Genomic DNA, 17523 nt, shown 5'->3' with positions numbered 1-17523 from the left:
TACGTCGGATATGCATAGAGAAAGGTCCCAAACACCACACACAGCCAACTTCTTGGTGTTCAATGGATGAAGTTGGCTGAGGCTGCTTTCACCTGTTTACTAATTGCTTTGCTAGGTGTGTGGGACCTTTCTCTATCTCTATGCATATCTACAGTATGTGAGGAGTATAGACAGACTACTGCCCAGCCAGCCCCACTGCAGGAATCTCTGGATGGACTTACAGGAGCTTGAGGTTATGAGGTTACATGTACTGTATGTTGTCTATATCTTTTTTACATTTTTTAAAATTTACTTGATGATTATTTAGATCTATTTCCTACAGAAATCAGTATATATTGCTTGTTATGCGTTATTTCAAAGTGAATAAATAGAAATTTAGAATTGGCTATTCATTGAGTTTTGGCTATTGTGAATATTTGAAAAAAAAAACAGTAAATACAAATTATGTAAAGAAACTGATTTAGTGAGCTGCAAGTTTAAAAAAGAAACAGATATATGCGTGTGTGTTTGTCTGTGCAATAACAACCTCTTCTGCCTATTTCTTGTGCTGGTCCCAGAGACAGCAAATGAGGGGAAATCTCCCCAATATAGTGACAGACAGAAATAAAAAAAACCTTAATGTTACTTTGAATCTAAAAAAATAATGCCTGTGATTAGGTTAACAAGTATTTACTAACTCTACATCAACTCCTCAGCACTAGAACCAGTCTTTATTAGGGATAAATTAAAGCATGTTTGGATTCAAGTCTGAATCCACCTGAGCGAGCCTACCAGGAAGCAGTATTGGTCCAGTCCAGGGGCGGACTGACCATTTGGAAACTCGGGCACTGCTCGAGGGCCCGGGGTCAGTAGGGGGTCCCATGAGATGCCCCTGTTACCTTTTTCATAGGCTTTTTTGAGTTTGGGCAAGGACACAGGGAGGGGCCCCATGATCCCCTATTGCCTGGGGCCCCATGAGTTGTCAGTTCACCCCTGGTCCAGTCAACAGCGACTGGGGCCTACCCTAGCCTGCAGCCACACATGTACAAGGAACATGGGGGGTGCCTCAGCTGCTTATTACTGGCCCAGGATAGGGACAGCTTCCTGGTGGGATCACTCAGGTGGGTTCAGGCTAGGATTTGAACTTGCCTGAGCTCATCCCTCGTCATAACATTTTTATTTAGCCACAGGCTAAATTTAAACTGGTTCTCCAGTCTCCCATGAAAAAATAAAAAGTCAGCAGCTAAAAACTGTAGCTGTTGACTTTTAAAAAAAACAGCCGCTCTCCTGTCCCATGATCCAGTGGTGTGCTCACCCCAGCCGAGTTCATGTGCCATCTTCTGCCCCCGACTCTGGTGTCTTAACTGTGGGCATCCGGCTGTGGCAGCTTACGGCTTCACAGCCGGGTGCCCACTGCACATGCGCAAGCAGCACTGCGGATTGTGAATGGTCCTGCTGTCTTCTAGGACCTGTCACATGTCCCAGAAGACTATGGGGGGGAGAGAAGAACTTTCGCTTCTGATCGCCTAGACAGTCAGAGTGGAAGTGGGAGTGGATACCTGTCAAAATCACTCCCCAAAGATGCCAACTCTTCATGGGTAGAGGGGGACGAGCCCTTAAGCTGAACTTTTGGAGCTCCACTTTAATATTCAGGCCCTGTCCCTAAGCTTTGGAAGTGTGGTATTATCCTTAATTGCCCATACAGAAGAGTTAAGAATTCAAGGAAGCTTGTCATAAGAGAAATAGATAGCGTGCCATAGCTGACCTCTTCCTCTGAAAATCCTAGTTGCCTGACTATCATACTGATCTTCTAGCTGTAACATGGTCACTGAGTAGGTGTGGAAAACAGGAGTTTTTACTTCACTATAGGTTTTTCCTGGATTTTTCAAGTCAGTGAATTTGACACTACTGAAATTGCCAATACTTACTGAACTGGCAACTCAACTTCTACCTCAGGTCTGGAGTCCTTGGTACTAGTAATATTCTTCACTATTCCAAAACTCTGGCTTTTGGAATTCCATGGACCAAAAAAACAATCTATTAAATGAAAAAAAAAAAAAAAATCAACATGAAAGAATATTTGGGTTTGTAACTCCTTTGAAAACGCTTAGGGTAACCCATTACTCATGAGTTCCAAAGTATACCTCTTCCAACCATTGCGAGAGATGAGGAGGCAAAGGGATGAAATATATCCAGCTACAGTAGTATAGGATATTCACAATGACCAAATGTATCACACTTGACTGTTGTTTACCGCTAAGTTGTTACAAAAATCCTCCTATAGAGGGTATAAAGGACTAATATTAAAGTGTAACCCACAACAGTAAAATCAGTCTGCATATGCAGTAAAGCATGCTTGTTTCACTCACTGTGGAACCTAAGGTATTAATCCATTGCATTGTGTAAAAACACTTTTTGATCCTGTCTTCTATGATCCTCCCCTTCTTCCAGTGTCTCCCTCTTATCTCCTGTGGAGTCCCTCTGCACATGCTCAGTTTGGTGTGTATTGCTAGAGAGGTTTTTCTTTTTTTCTTGGGAGAGTGCATGTGATCCCCACTGGGCCAATCAACACTGTCCAAACAGAGGTCAGGGGCCCTGCATCCTCCTAGAGCAGAATAAAAACTTCTCCTGCAAGCTTTAACAAGTGCTCTGCTGGACACTGATAGAAGTAACAAGACTACTCTAACTGCTGATGAGAAAAGGTATTTAGCAGTTTATATTTACTAAAATATTTCATTTCCATGTTCTGTGTACTGTGGGAGTCCAGATATATAGTGAATGCAGGGTCCTGGGTTTAATAACACTTTAAGCCAACACTAAAGATCACAATAATCTCAAATCCTAAACAAAATATATTGGAAGTCAATTTATGCTACATCCCTACCCAGTCTTCAACATGTGCCTAAAAATACTGGGGGTTGATGCATATGATGTCCCTTAAAGACAGTTTATTAGTGGTGTAGATAGCAACCAATTCATGTATCTGATGCACACAAGCATAAAGCATTAAAATATGCATGTTATTTGGGGCCAGTTCACACTGGAAAGCAGTGTTGGAAAGTCGCGTTTTGTTCTGTTTACTGCATCACAATGCGCTGGTCTTGCAAGACGTGCTTGGTTGTCTTTAATTGTTAATGGGACTCCAAACGCATTTTGCAATGCAGCATGTTTGTGGCGAACAAATTGCATAGTACAGCAGTGTCATGCAGTCTGGTGCAACGCAAATTGCTTGCACTACTTTTTTGCATGTACCAGTGCTTTTGGCAGTCCATTGAAATGAATGGGCTGTAAAAACGGAACGCTTTGGAATGCTTGAGTTCCAGTGTGGCGCTACACCCTTGAGGGCTGCTGGATTTGATTGGGTTCCCTAAGCTCTGCAGAGCCTGGCAACAGGCATTTTCCACATGTTCTCTCTCTCAGGCAGTTAAACAGTCCTTGAGTTTATTTTTGTTGGTTTTAATATACAGTTAACAACTTGGATGGGGTTTAGGGATATATGGGATGCCCAAGGAACTGTAAAACTTGAGGACAACTTCACTGTACAAAAATGTGGACCAAAAAGTAGCAACTGCCACTTTAAGGAGCACTGATGTTTCCTTTGGTGTACCTCCTCAGACCCCAGATGACTCCTTCCTCTTTCACCTGACTTTCCTGAGGGTATCCCTGGGCAAGGGATTCCAAGATCTGCAGCTAAGTAGTCCCAGATGAGAGCTAATTGTGTATTGCACCTGACCGCCCTCTCCCTCCTCTGGCCCAGAGGGTGTAGAAGTACTGACACTGTCCTGTCCTGTTAGCTTGTTGGGTTGCAGCTGCTTTCAGGCCTTCATGTTGGGCTGTCTCCTTCCCTGATGACAGCATGACCTCCCTAGGAGACAATGGCATAGTGGAGATCATTCCATCCAGCACCAGCCTGTAGGCAGCCCCCCTCCCTGGGGTCCCCCTCACAGGCTCCATACTCCAGCACCTTCTCTCAGTCCATCTTCCACTCGACCACAACACTACCCTTGCTGCACATGCTCTGTCACATTTAAGGGTTGCTCTTAGCCAACATGCCCAGCCTCCTGCCTGGGGATTGGCCAAGTTCCCTTAAACATACAAATCCAGGTCTCCTCCCCTCCTCCACCCCTGTTCTAGAAGGTTCCTTCAGTTTCTAGAAGGGTGGGAGGGCTCCTGAAGCCCTGACCTGTAGAGCCTCCCAGCCTGTCCTGAGGTGACCTGTCTACCTCAATTTCAGGCTGACTCATCCCAGGCTTCTAACAAGCCTCTGACAATTCCTATCATGTCAAACTAGAGGGCACTACATTAGTGTGAACCAGTATTTAAAGTGTATGTGAAGCAAAAACGTTTTTCTTTAGTTTTGGATAGAATGAGGAAGGGTTAAAATTTCTTTCAGCTACTACTATTTTGATTTTTTTTTATTTCTGTATTGATGAGTCTTCTTTCCCACTAAACAAGTTTTTTATTCCCAATCAAGTCTTTGGGAATGCAGAACTCACTTGACGTCATCATCTCTGAGCCAACTTCTTAGTCCACAAAGATGATGCTGTTCCATGCCTTTACAATTGTCATGCTAAAGATTTGGCTTTAATGCTTCCAGAGTCTCTGACCTGAAACAAGTATAGAGAGAAGACATCCTGACTCTTTTCTGACACTCATTTACAAAAGGCTTGCTCAGGGTAAGTAACTGAAAACCCAGATGGTATCAATCATTTTCAAAATAGGACCAGCAATGGCAATGCCCACACTTTCCTTAAAGGCAAATTAACTTTAAACCCTGCTAAAATGCCTTTTTTAGTTTATAGCAGGGGTTTCCAAACTTTTTAAACAAAGGGCCAATTTACTGTTCTTCAGGATTTAGGGGGGCAGGACTGTTGTCGTCGGGAATAGAAATTGTCCTGGCATCAGAGGGAGTAAACAATGCATCTTTGGTATTAGGAGGAGAAATAGTACCCCATTATTGGTATCACTGGGAGGAATAGCGCCCCATTGTTGGTGTCAGTCAGAGGAATAGCACCACATTGTTGGTGTCACTGGGAGGAATAGTGCCCCATTGTTGGTGTCAGTTTGAGGAATAGTGCCCCATTGTTGGTGTCAGTAGGAGGAATAATGCCCCATTATTGGTGTCAGTGGGAGGAATAGCGCCCTATCATTGGTGTCAGTGGGAGGAATAGTACTCTATTGCTGGTGTCAATGGGAGGCATAGAGCCCCATCATTGTTGCCAGTGTTAGGAATAGTGCCCCATCTTTGGTGTCAGTGGGAGGAATAGTTCCCCATTGTTGATGTCAGTGGGAGGAATAGTGCCCCATTGTTGGTGTCAGTTTGAGGAATAGTGCCCCATTGTTGGTGTCAGTAGGAGGAATAATGCCCCATTATTGGTGTCAGTGGGAGGAATAGTGCCCTATCGTTGGTGTCAGTGGGAGGAATAGCGCCCTATCATTGGTGTCAGTGGGAGGAATAGTACTCTATTGTTGGTGTCAATGGGAGGCATAGAGCCCCATTATTGTTGCCAGTGTTAGGAATAGTGCCCCATCTTTGGTGTCAGAGGGAGGAATAGCGCCCCATCATTGGTGTCAGTGGAAGGAATAGTTCCCCATTGTTGATGTCAGTGGGAGGAATAGAAAACATGTAGAGAACATCACCACACCCCCTCCATGTAGGAATAGGCTAAGGCAGAGCCCACAAGGGATCACCCAACTGCTGCGCCCTGCAGCTGAAAAGTGTAGGGATGTCACTTCATAATATGAAGTATGAATTATAACATCCAATGTCTGGTACATCAATGCATGTATATTGTATAGCAAAAATAAATGTGTATATAATAGTGGAGGACTTACTGGCAATTCCGCCAAGTCGGAGGAGGGAGAGGTAAATTGTTATTATTAACAGGCCTCATGGCATCATGTATGTGTCCTGAAATGCATGGAGCGCAAGCCGTGTGTCACTCATCACTCTGAATATCCAGACATGCGTCTCTGTTACTGCGCATGCACGCGTCTCAATGCAATTGAATGTGCTTGTTATTTTTGCAATAAATATATTTTTTACCTCGGTAATGCACAAGGAGAGTGTGCCCTTTTGTGTTTTCTTTTGGTAGTATCAAGATTCCCCGATCTTTAGAGGGCTGCACCTCAGCAAGTGACAGACACCGTGTTTCACTGTGGAGCATGAAGAACTGAGCACTGGTTATGTTTTTATTCTGATGACTCTACAAGGAGACCACTGCTTCCATAGAAAAAGACAAGTCCTGTGGTTGCTTTGTAAAGAAAATTATCCGTAAGCAGGGGCGGACTGACAAGTCATGGGGCCCCCGGGCAATTGGGGATCATGGGGCCCCTGTGTCCTCGCCCACACTCAAACCACACCCAAAAAAGCCTATAAAAGGTACCAGGGGCATCCCATGGGGCCCTCTACTGACCCCAGGACCTCTGGCAGTCAGTGCCCGAGTTCCCGAATGGTCAGTCTGTCCCTCTCCGTAAGGCTCTGTTCACACAAATTCGTTTTTTAGTGCTTTTTGCAGACATACACTACACTCCATTTAACATGGTTTCCTATGGAACATGTTCACATCTATGCTTTTTTGAGTTGCTGCATTTTTGGAAAGCGTCAGGGACTTTTTAAAAGCAAAAAGCAGCATTTCTGCTGCAATAGAGTTCAATGGAGAATCTGCTGAAATGCATGGTAGTGCGTTTTTTGCCGTGTTTTGCATTTTTATTCTGCCCAGCAAAACAAAATTTCACCTAAAAAGAGCTAAACAAAATGCAAAACACGGTAAAAACATGTAAAAAAAAGCATTAAAAACGTGTGCAGAAAAACACAAAACGAACTGCGAAAAACACTGCAAAGCAGACAAACTGCATAGGTGTGAATTAAACTAACACCCAATTCACACCAATACAATCGTAATTGCACCGCATTCATGCGATCTGGTGTGGGTTTCAATGATAAATTAATGACACCCTGAAACAGATCGCAAAACAGGATGCGATTGCCAGAAATCAGGTACGGATTTAAAAAAGGATACTGCACTTTTTCGGTGTGGATGCGATGCGATTTGAGACATAGAAAGTGTATGCCATAGAAAGTATATGATTCAAATCGCACCATACAGGCATTTGCATGTAATTTGAATTGCATGCGAATTGCATGTGGTGTCCCGCACCGCATTGTGTGAACCCAGGCTGAAAGTTCACTTGTGCTTTAAAATGACCTACAAGGTCACTTACAAAAAAGACTAGTCTTGTGAAAGAAGAGGCACAGAGGCAGTGCAGTGGCAATGTTTCAAGACTCAAATCTCCAAAAAAGATTTCTCTTCTTTTACAAGGATGGTCTCTTTACGTTAATGACGCTGTGGTGACAGGGTCACTTTAGTCACTGGAGAATATAAAAATATCATTGTTCCAAATGGTATAGATTGAAAAAAATCACATGAAAATAAACTAATAATTCATCCTAAAATTCCACAAAGCTAAACCTACTTTCAGCATCCGATCAACATATTTCCTTTGATATAGAGTGACATAAATATTTAATTCAAACTGCAAAATGAAAGACATAATAGTTGTGCGCTGCTAAATCACACAGATTAAAGTTTGTATAGATAAACAGGATAGAGGTGGAGACTGCTGCAACCACTGCTATTGTGTGCGCTCACACAGCAAACATACAATAAATTATAATAAATGTGCTGTGCAATCCCTTTAAGTAAACCAACAAAGTCCTCTGACAAGTCTGTTAAATCAATAGTGAATCCCAGTAAAATTGTCCAGTCCTTCAGTAAACTTCTTGATCTACTGTGTACACATCCATATTCTCGTATTCTAGCCACTATATGTGAAATGCTCGCTCACCTTATGACGAGACCTATAAATTAATATAGGTCAAGTGTGCTGTGTGGAGTAATAATAGTGTGTCTGTCTTCAACTTCATCAGACGAATCCACCCTTCTGACTCCAAATATGGAAAATAACTAAAAAATAAAACATAAATATCTTGCAGTGCAACACCGTATGATTCATTTAAAGAAATATATATAAACCATATACATATGCACTCACAATGATTCAAAGTAAAAAGTGCTCTCACTCAAGTGCTCAAGTGATTTACTTCCAAAATTATCTTTCAAGGTGCTCATGTGTCCACAGTTGCCCATCACGTCAGTGTGCAGTGCAAGCTCACCTTCTATTATGACCTACAACATAATAGGTCACAAGCACATTTTGTTGATCCAACTCTGTAAATCTACTTCCACAAGTTAGCAGCTACTTCACCCATACTGTCCCTTTAAGGGACTGGATTCTTGCTGTTGCTGCTGAGATAGATGTTGCTCAAGAGGAAAGATAATGCTTCATAGTGCAACCCCACAAAATGTATTGGACATGTTTATTAAATACAGTAATCTCACTCACATCACATAAATAAACACAGAGCAAAATTCCAATCTCAAAAATGGCTCCTCTCAACACACTTCCAGTTTCTGCGGTACTGAAAGTGATGTAACTTGGCTACACGTTGCGTCACTGGTCATGTGACTTCTCTGAGGACCCTGAGGCTTACATGCTTTGAGTGTTTTTCCAGCCTGGAAAAGCACCTCTATGTATGCCTATGTGTCTATGCACATGTAGGTGTTTACAGGCTGATTAGAAGAGAAGCATTTGCAGGCTGAAAATTAAACACACCAAACGGTGCACTCAAGAGAGGAGTTGAAGAGCAGAAAAAATGTGGATTGTGCCCAAATGCATCTAATGCATCTTAATGGCTTGAATAAATTATTATTATTAGTGCATTAACGCTCAATGCTAGACACACCTAAATGAGTGAGCATATTTAGTGCGCGTATAATGCATGAAAATTTTACTATGTTTTTAAGCGACTTTTTCCTGCCAGATGCACAGTGTGCGTGAAGCCATAAACATGTGCCTTTGACCAGTTTCAATTATAATATTTTACACTGAGAGGTCCTAGTTTTTATACCATACAGGGGACATTCTGTATATCTGTGTGATGGGCAACACCCCCTTTTACATCCATTTTTTGGCATGTTGTGAACACTGATTTAAAAAATATATTACTCCAACATTTCATATTCCAGATATGTGTTTGTTGTACCATATACTTGTGTTAAAAAGTATCTTGTTCTCTTGGCATTGTTTCCTTTGAGTGAAATACCTAGTGATATTGCCATTCAACCCTGCTTTCATATTTCAAACTGACCATGCTAGGCATGAGAGCACATCCCTCCCAGCTTGGTCAGTTTTTTGGCTGTGTTTGGAGAACAGCCTGTCCTCCAATGGCCAAACTTATGCTGACACCCCCTCCCCCCGCACTGCCAATCACTGAAAAGATCACTTTATTTCTGCTTCCCCACCCTCAGCTCCCTTGTGCAGCTGAGAACAGAGATTGTCTTATGACTTAAAAAGAAAGAAAAAAAAAGGTATTTATAATATATACAGTGTGTATATATATATATATATATATATATATATATATACAAAAATGTTTGGCCGTTCATTTCATTAACCTCCCTGGAGGTATTCCCGATTGTAGCTCGGGGTAAAGTTTCAGTACCACAAGTAGAAACCCCAAGCTACACTCGGGAATACCTTGCAGCGTTGCTCTGGGATCCCTTCTGCACTTACCTTCTCCTTTGCTCCCGCGATGTGTCCCCAGCAGCTTCCCCTGCCATCTCCTCCGGCCGATGTCGGTATCTGTCTTCCGGGTTCCGTTCTTTGCGACATCAGGACGTACGGGGACGTAACCGGCGGGAAATTTAAAAATGTCAAAAAGTGACATTCACTAAATGCACTAAAATCACATAGTAAAACATTACTGTATCAAAGCATTTCACATACATTTTGTCCCTAGTGCTTTGTCCTGTGCCCTGCCTGCATTTTTACTGTTCTTTCTGCCTTGAAACTAAGAAACATCCATGGCATCCAAAAAGCGTCCCTTTAGGTCAAAAGTGGTTTTAGATCAACTAGAGAACAGCGATAGTAAATTAGAACCACTTGCAGAATTGATTGATAATGATTCGTGGGGAAATTCATCATCAAACACTGAAAACGATTTTGCGACTTTGCTCAGTGATGTGCGAACTTGGAGCTCTATTTCAAATTTCAGTGTTTTTGATTTGATTACATTATTGAATTAAATTTATTATTTTATATTATTATTTTTTATGATTTTTTATTAAATTATAATTTATGATTTCGTGTTTCAAATTTTATCCTACCCGGGATGTTTACTAGACTCTTGTTCGGACAGATTTCAGTGCGTTATTCATAAAAATTACAGGCCTACAATAAAAAAACGACATATTTCCATGCAAAAAATGTACCGCTTTGAACACAGAAATACTGACATAATCAGACCGCTAGGGAGGCTACGAAATAACTCATCATCAAAAATATTCCTAAATTTGACCTTAAACTAATTCCTCAAACGTGAACTTGAAGTTACCCCTCTCTACCGTCTCTAACCCTTACCTTAACATGCCCATAAGCATGATCATAACTTTGCCCTAAATCAAACCCTAGCCTAACCACTTAACATATCAATAAGAAGACCATTGTGTTGATATTGCACTGATAATATTACCAGTTTACATAGTTGCATAGTAACATAGTTTGGTTGAAAAAAGACACCAGTCCATCTAGTTCAACCAATAAAATGGAAAAAAATAACTTTAATGCTTTCCTGCGCTAAAACTCATAACACTTAAAAATCAATGGTAAAAACAGCATGATGGAAAATAATAACCCAGCTGGAAAAAGCCTTCTAGCCTTATGTGTTCAGTGAATTAACCCGGAAGGTCCTACTCAGAGGTATCATCCTTGGATGGCTTGTGGTTTCCTTAGTACTATGAATGAACTATGGGTGATTTGATAGATAGATGACAATGGGACTGGTGAGGAGGTGGAGTATTTGTGGCTGGAGCTTCAAAGGGATGAAACAAACAGTAAATTAATTGTAGGTATATGTTATAGCCCCCCTAACATTGAGGAGGAGTCCCATCTACTTTCGCTGTTAGAGATGGGGGGAGGCAGGGCAATGTTATAATCTTGGAGGACTTAAACTAGTCTGATATTTATTAGGCAGGTGGAACAGCTTATTCAGCTAAGGGTTGTCATTTCTTCTATGTAATGCAGGAAAATTTCATGACTCCAATGCTGGAAGCCACAACTAGAGATAATGCTCTGTTGGACCAACTAATTACTAATAACACAGAGCTGATTTCGGGCATGGAAATAAGGGATAATGTAGGTAACAGAGTAATTACATTTGCCATACATTATAGGAGGAAATACAAGGTTAGGTTAGGACAAGAAAACAAACGTTGAGGGCCACCTGTGGAAGGGTTACTACATGTCTTTACATAAAACCTTTGGCAGAAAATAGTTTATTGTTAGGACAATCCAGCCACTCTAAACATGTAGTGAAGGGTATTCCAGTTGGACAGTTTCTACAGATCAGATGAATCTGTAGTGAAGATTGTGATTTTACTGGAAAAGCAGCCCTCAGCTAGCGTTTGGACCATGCATACAATATTGCTTGTGCCAAGAATAGATGGGACCTCTTAGAGAAGAGCAAAGGGTCACCACTGGCATTCCAAACTACAAAGTGTGCAAAAATAAATGCAAGAGTGCAATCAGGGCAGCTAAAATAGATTACAAAAGACACATTGCTGAGAAGAGTAAAAAAATTCTCCCAAATCTGAAGAGTAAACAAATATGTGCTGATCTTGCGCCCTCATTTTATGTGGCCTGTTTTATTCAGAAGGAATACTCAGGCACATGCTACAGGAACAGTTATCGAAGGGAGAATACTGTAGATTTGTGTAAGATTGTAAGCTGTTGTGCTGCACCGCAGGCTAGCCCATACCATCCCATACCATACACCCATACACTGATTCCTGCTCTTTTAGGGTAATAACAGGTAAGGTGCGGCAGCTTAGTTGTGCCCGCCAGTAATTAAATTACTACACTTTCTACCTTCATCCATCAGAAGGTGCCATGCTGTGCAGCACAAGGGTCTCAGCCTTTGGGCTGGGTGTATGTAAATTTATTGTATGTTCTCAGCATTTGTGGTTGTGTTTATTTGCCACATCTAAGTAAAATTCTGTTGTGGCAAAAGCTGGTGTTGGGATTGCTTTCCTCGTCTGTGACTTCACTGTATCCTGGGGAGCCCACCCAGGTACACGGCTTACAACTTGGCGTAATCAGCAGGATACAGTGACCGTTATGGACGGGAATGCGGCGGGAGATCTTCCCGCGGCGCCAATGGCACCGGTCCAGCACCCAGCTCAGGGTGCGCCAGTGCAAGACCAAGTTGCCCCAACACTGCTGATACAGCTTGCCCCCACCCTGCCCGTACCAGTAGGGTACATTCCTGTGGGGGCGCTGTTGAGTCACCTGCCAAAATTTGATGGTAAAAATATGATGTTGCAGGACTAGACTGAAAGAGTGCGAAGTACGGTTAGAATGTGTAACCTGATTTCTGAGCTGCGGGCAGAGGTTGCATTGGGGGCTCTAGAGGGTGACGTCAGACAGACAGTGATGGTAAGGCCCGAATCTGAGAGAGACACCCTAGAGAAAATATTCTCCCTGCTGGAGAGAGCCCAAGGGGGGCGTGCTAAAGTAGTGCAGCTGCGGAGCCACTTCTTCAACCGACCACAGCAAGAGGGGGCGAGACCCTGATGCAGTACTCCAATGCCCTACAGGAGACGCTACATTAAATACAGCAGCGAGATCCAGAGGCCATGGGAGCTTTCCGGGAGGTGGACTGGCTACAACGAGACCAGTTCATAGTGGGGCTCTCCAACAAGTTCTTACAGGACAAATTGCAAGAGATGACCCAGACGGCGCCCAACATGACATTCTACAGCATCTACTTAGCCGCCGTGGAGAGAGAGGAAGAGTGCATACCTGTGGCGGCGAGAATAGTGAGTAATACCCATGCTACAAGAGGTCAGTCTGCATCTGAAGACTCAGAATCCTTAAAGGATGTGGTCCAGGCCCTGCGGACAAAATTAAGAGAACTTCAGCTGGAAGTGTCCCAGATGAAGGCAGAATCTCCCCGGCCTCCGGAAATGACCCCAGCGCCCCGCGCCACTCCACCCAGGATAACTCAGCTGCGGGGGCACGTCAAAAGGGGATCCTTCTGTTGGGCTTGTCGACAGTACGGCCATATAGCCAGAGAGTGCCCAGAACAGATGAAGTCCGAGCCGACGTTAAACTTCTGACCGCCGCAGTAGCTGGGCGTCCTGCGGCGGTACACCAGAAGCTAAGCCCTAAGCATGAGGAACACGACCTGTATGCCAGCAGCCCTGTTATGGAAGCCGAGTTGGAAGGCCAGAAGGTACGCTGCCTAGTTGATACAGGGTTGGAGTGCACCCTTATGCCTCTGGAGTTCTTCGAAAGACACCTTGGACATATGATGGAGCCGGAAGACGGGAGCATCATCAAGCTGACAGCTGCCAATAACAGAAAGATGGACGTCCGAGGAATAGTCTGGATGCGGGTCAGGCTGTGTGGGCAAGACGTCGGCAAGAAGGGGGTCGTGCTGGTGGATCATGCGTCCCGGAGAGGGATGGACGTGACCCTAGGTATGAATGTGCTGAGAGACCTAGACCATCAACTTTATGCCAAAGAAGGGCCGAGGTATTGGCAACAGGCCACCACACACCGGCCAACCCAGAAGGTTCTACAGCAGATGGTGAGGAGCTGTAGTCTGCGAAAGGGCGACATGTCCGGTCGACCCATTGGACACGTGAGGGTGCCGCGGAGGACCCCGGTGAAGACCCCGCCTTGACAAGAGCGAATATTGATGCTGCCGGTTGGAGCTGGACGACCACTGAATGGACTGGAGATCCTGATCAAGCCCGCTTACCAAGAAGAAATGCAGACTCATCCACTGGTAGCCCGGGCCCTCGATATTGTGAAGGATGGATGTGTGCCTGTACGCTGCCTCAACGTTGAAGACTGTAAGTTAACCGTCCCTGGGAATACCTTGCTGGCCTGAAGTTTATGTGTCCGAAGGGGATATTCCTCAATGGAAGAGCTTCATGCTACGGCCAGATAGGAGATCAGCCTGGACCTATGCTGTATAGGTCCATCAAAGGGAGACCCCGACAGCGGAGTGGAGTGGTTGAGTGATCATGGCCCGGATGGGGGTGAACTGCAAGACCCTGATTCCAGGACAACAGAAGTTGCTGGAAGACACCCTTTGGGAATTTCAGGAGGCCTTCTCAAAACATGATGAGGACTTCGGGTGTGCCTCCACCATTGAACATAAAATCCCCAGCGGCAATGCTGCACCGATCAAGGAGCGTTACCGGCAAATACCGCCTAAAATGTACCAGGAGGTGAAGGATATGGTGGCCAGCATGTTGGAAAACCAGGTGATCCAGAACAGTCAAAGTCCTTGGGCGGCTCCAGTAGTCTTGGTGCGGAAGAAAGATGGGAGTCTCCGTTTCTGCGTGGATTATCGGAAGCTGAATGCCCAGACCGTCTGGGATGCCTACCCCCTTCCGCAGATTGAGGAGTTCTTCTCGACTCTTGACCTGGCCAGTGGGTATTGGCAGGCACCAGTGGCCAAGAAGGACAAAGCGAAGACGGCCTTCATCCTACCTATGGGACTCTACGAGTTCAACCGGATGCCATTCGGCCTGTCCAATGCCCCGGGAACATTCCAGCGGTTGATGAAGCACTGTCTGGGAGATCTCAACTTCGAATCGGTATTGATATACCTGGACAACGTAGTAGTGTTTGGGGCCTCTTTTGAGGATCACCTCCAGAAACTGCAACAGGTCTTAGGACGGCTGCAAGACCATGGGCTCAAAATCAAGCCCAAGAAGTGCCAACTGTTTCAACAGCAGACAGAGTATTTGGGACATTTGGTCACCCAGGAGGGGGTAAAGCCAACCCCTGACAAGGTGGAGGCTGTCCAGAAGTGGCCCCAGCCGAGTACACTTCGAGAGGTGCGGGCGTTCATTGGACTGGCCGGCTACTACAGGAGGTTTATACCCAAGTTTGCTCATTTGGTGGGTCCGTTAAACAAGTTATTAAGGGGCACTGCAGGGGGCCCGAAGAATCATCCCATCGAGTGGGGACCCCGGCAACAAGGGGCCTTTAAAGCACTGAAGGGGGTGCTGATCAGTGCCCCGATTCTGGCTTATGCATGGTTCGACACCCCATTCCTGCTGTACACTGACGGAAGTCTACATGGTCTGGGGGCTGTGTTATCCCAAGTCCAGAATGGATGTGAGAGAGTCATTGCCTATGGCAGCCAGTCTCTGACGGAGTCAGAGCGCAACCCTGACAACTATAACTCCTTTAAATTGAAACTACTGGCACTGGTGTGGGCCATGACCGAAAAGTTTGCAGAGTACCTGACCGGTGCAGAGGTGACTGTGATGACGGACAACAACACATTAGCACATCTGGAAAATGCCAAACTCGGTGCGCTTGAGCAGAGTACCAATACCGCATCAAGTTCCGGTCAGGTAGGGAGAATGGCAACGCCGACGCACTCTCCCGAGTCCCTGTAGGGTTGTCGGCTCAGATTGCCAATGAGGAGCTAGAGAACACTGAAACTCCAGACATTGGTCGATTACCCATGTTCCAGGACGTGGCACAATAAAGTGGGGTGGCGTCTGGGATGCCAATGGTGCTGGGAAAGATGCTGGCTGATTGGGAGAGGGTCCAGAATAGCTGCCCAGACCTGTGGAAAGTGAAAGATCGGGTCCGGACCAAGATCTGGCCTTGGTCAGAAGAGCGGGCTCGTCTGACTCCTGAGGGCCAAAAGTTGTTGAGGCAGTGGGATAAGATGACTGGTACCCAGGGCTTCCTGTGTCGGACCATATACTTGCAGTCAGAGTTGCAGTACCGGCGACAGATTATCATCCCCATGTCATTGGGACCGGAGGCTGCCCGGGAAGTCCATGAGAGGGGTGCCCATTTTGGGAGCGATAAAACGTTCAAGTGGCTCCAACGGCTCGTGTACTGTCAAGATTTGGCAGACATGGTGGCCGAGGCATGTCTTAAGTGTCAGCCCTGCGGGCTGAGTAAGAGTACTGAACAGCGGGCTCCTGTCCAGGCCATCCGGACATCAGCACCCATAGAGCTCCTTATGATCGATTATGTACAGATTGGGTACTCTACCTCGGGACACTCGTACTGTCTAGTCATGACAGATCATTTCACAAAGTATGCGGTGGCTGTACCCCCCAGAGACCAGACGGCAGAGCTGAAGCGGTCTGCAAACACTTTATACAGGTGTTCGGGTGTCCACAGAGAATACATTCAGACCAGGGGGCATGTTTTCAGGGTACTCTAATGAATGAGTTGTACCAACTGTATGGGATCAAACGTTCCCGCACTACCTCGTATCACCCCCAGGGAAACGGGGCCTGCGAGCGGTTCAACCGCACATTGCTCCAGATGCTGCGGACTCTGGAGGACCACCAAAAGGCTCGGTGGCCCAAATACCTACCTGAACTTATGTGGGCCTATAATAACAGGGTACACAGTACCACCGGGTACTCCCCACATATGCTCATGTTTGGGAGAGCCGGACAGGAGATTGAAGATCTCCACATGCCCGATCCAATGGAGCCACCACCGAGAAATACTACCACATGGGTGCAAGAGCATCGCCGCTGGCTGAGAGCGATCCACAAGGTTGTGGGGGAGCGCCTTAGACAAGTGGTATACCCCAATCCAAGACCAGTGCAGAAGGAGGGGTATGCCCTGGGTTATCGAGTGATAGTCAAAGCCAAGTGGCCATCTGGAAAGTTGGATGGGCGGTGGGAGACGCTCCCCTACACGGAGAAAAGGAGGGTAGACCCTGCCATCCCAGTCTATGAGGTAGAGCCAATAGGGACTGGGGGGCCCTCACGAAACTTGCACCGTAACATGTTGAGGCGTTGTAATTTTGATGAACCAGAGTGCATGGAGGGGATGGCTCCTCCTGCTCAGAGTACTGAGGAAATCCCCTTAGAGGGGGGGGAGGAATGGTGGGTTGTCCCTGCCCTGGTACCCACAGAGTCTCCAACCATAGCAAGTTTGCCACCAAGGGAAAGTGTTGAGCGGTCAGCAGCTCCTCTTCCATTAAATGTGCCTGACGTCCCCAGTTCTTCTGAGCCTGTCACTCTACGAAGGTCAGCAAGGCCCAATGCTGGTGTGCCCCCACAGCGTTATGCCCAGAATGAGTTTGTATGGGGAGGGTTGCCGAGGATGACAACCTCTAGTGGGGTGGCATGTGAGATGGGGGAAACAGCTCTCATTGTTTGAACACTGTTTGTGTGGAGTAAATTAAATGTTCTGGACTGACATTCTGCAGTTTAGCCACAAGATATCACTGTTTTCCTAACACAGACTGCATAGATATTTCTATATTCAGGAAGAGGTGGGGTTTTGACTCAGAGTTTAGAGAACAGGAAGAGGAGAAAGCAAAGAACCATGTTTGGAGGATGGTGAATGAAGGAGACGGGTGAGCAGAGAATCTGATGGCATCCAGGTGTGAGAGCATCCCTCAGTAACCAGAGT

This window comes from Staurois parvus, unplaced genomic scaffold (genome assembly GCF_062004578.1).
Source record: "Staurois parvus isolate SC_StPar_1 unplaced genomic scaffold, SC_StPar_1.0 ptg000126l, whole genome shotgun sequence".
In the NCBI taxonomy this organism is placed as follows: Eukaryota; Metazoa; Chordata; class Amphibia; order Anura; family Ranidae; genus Staurois; species Staurois parvus.
This window is presented reverse-complemented; position numbering follows the sequence as displayed.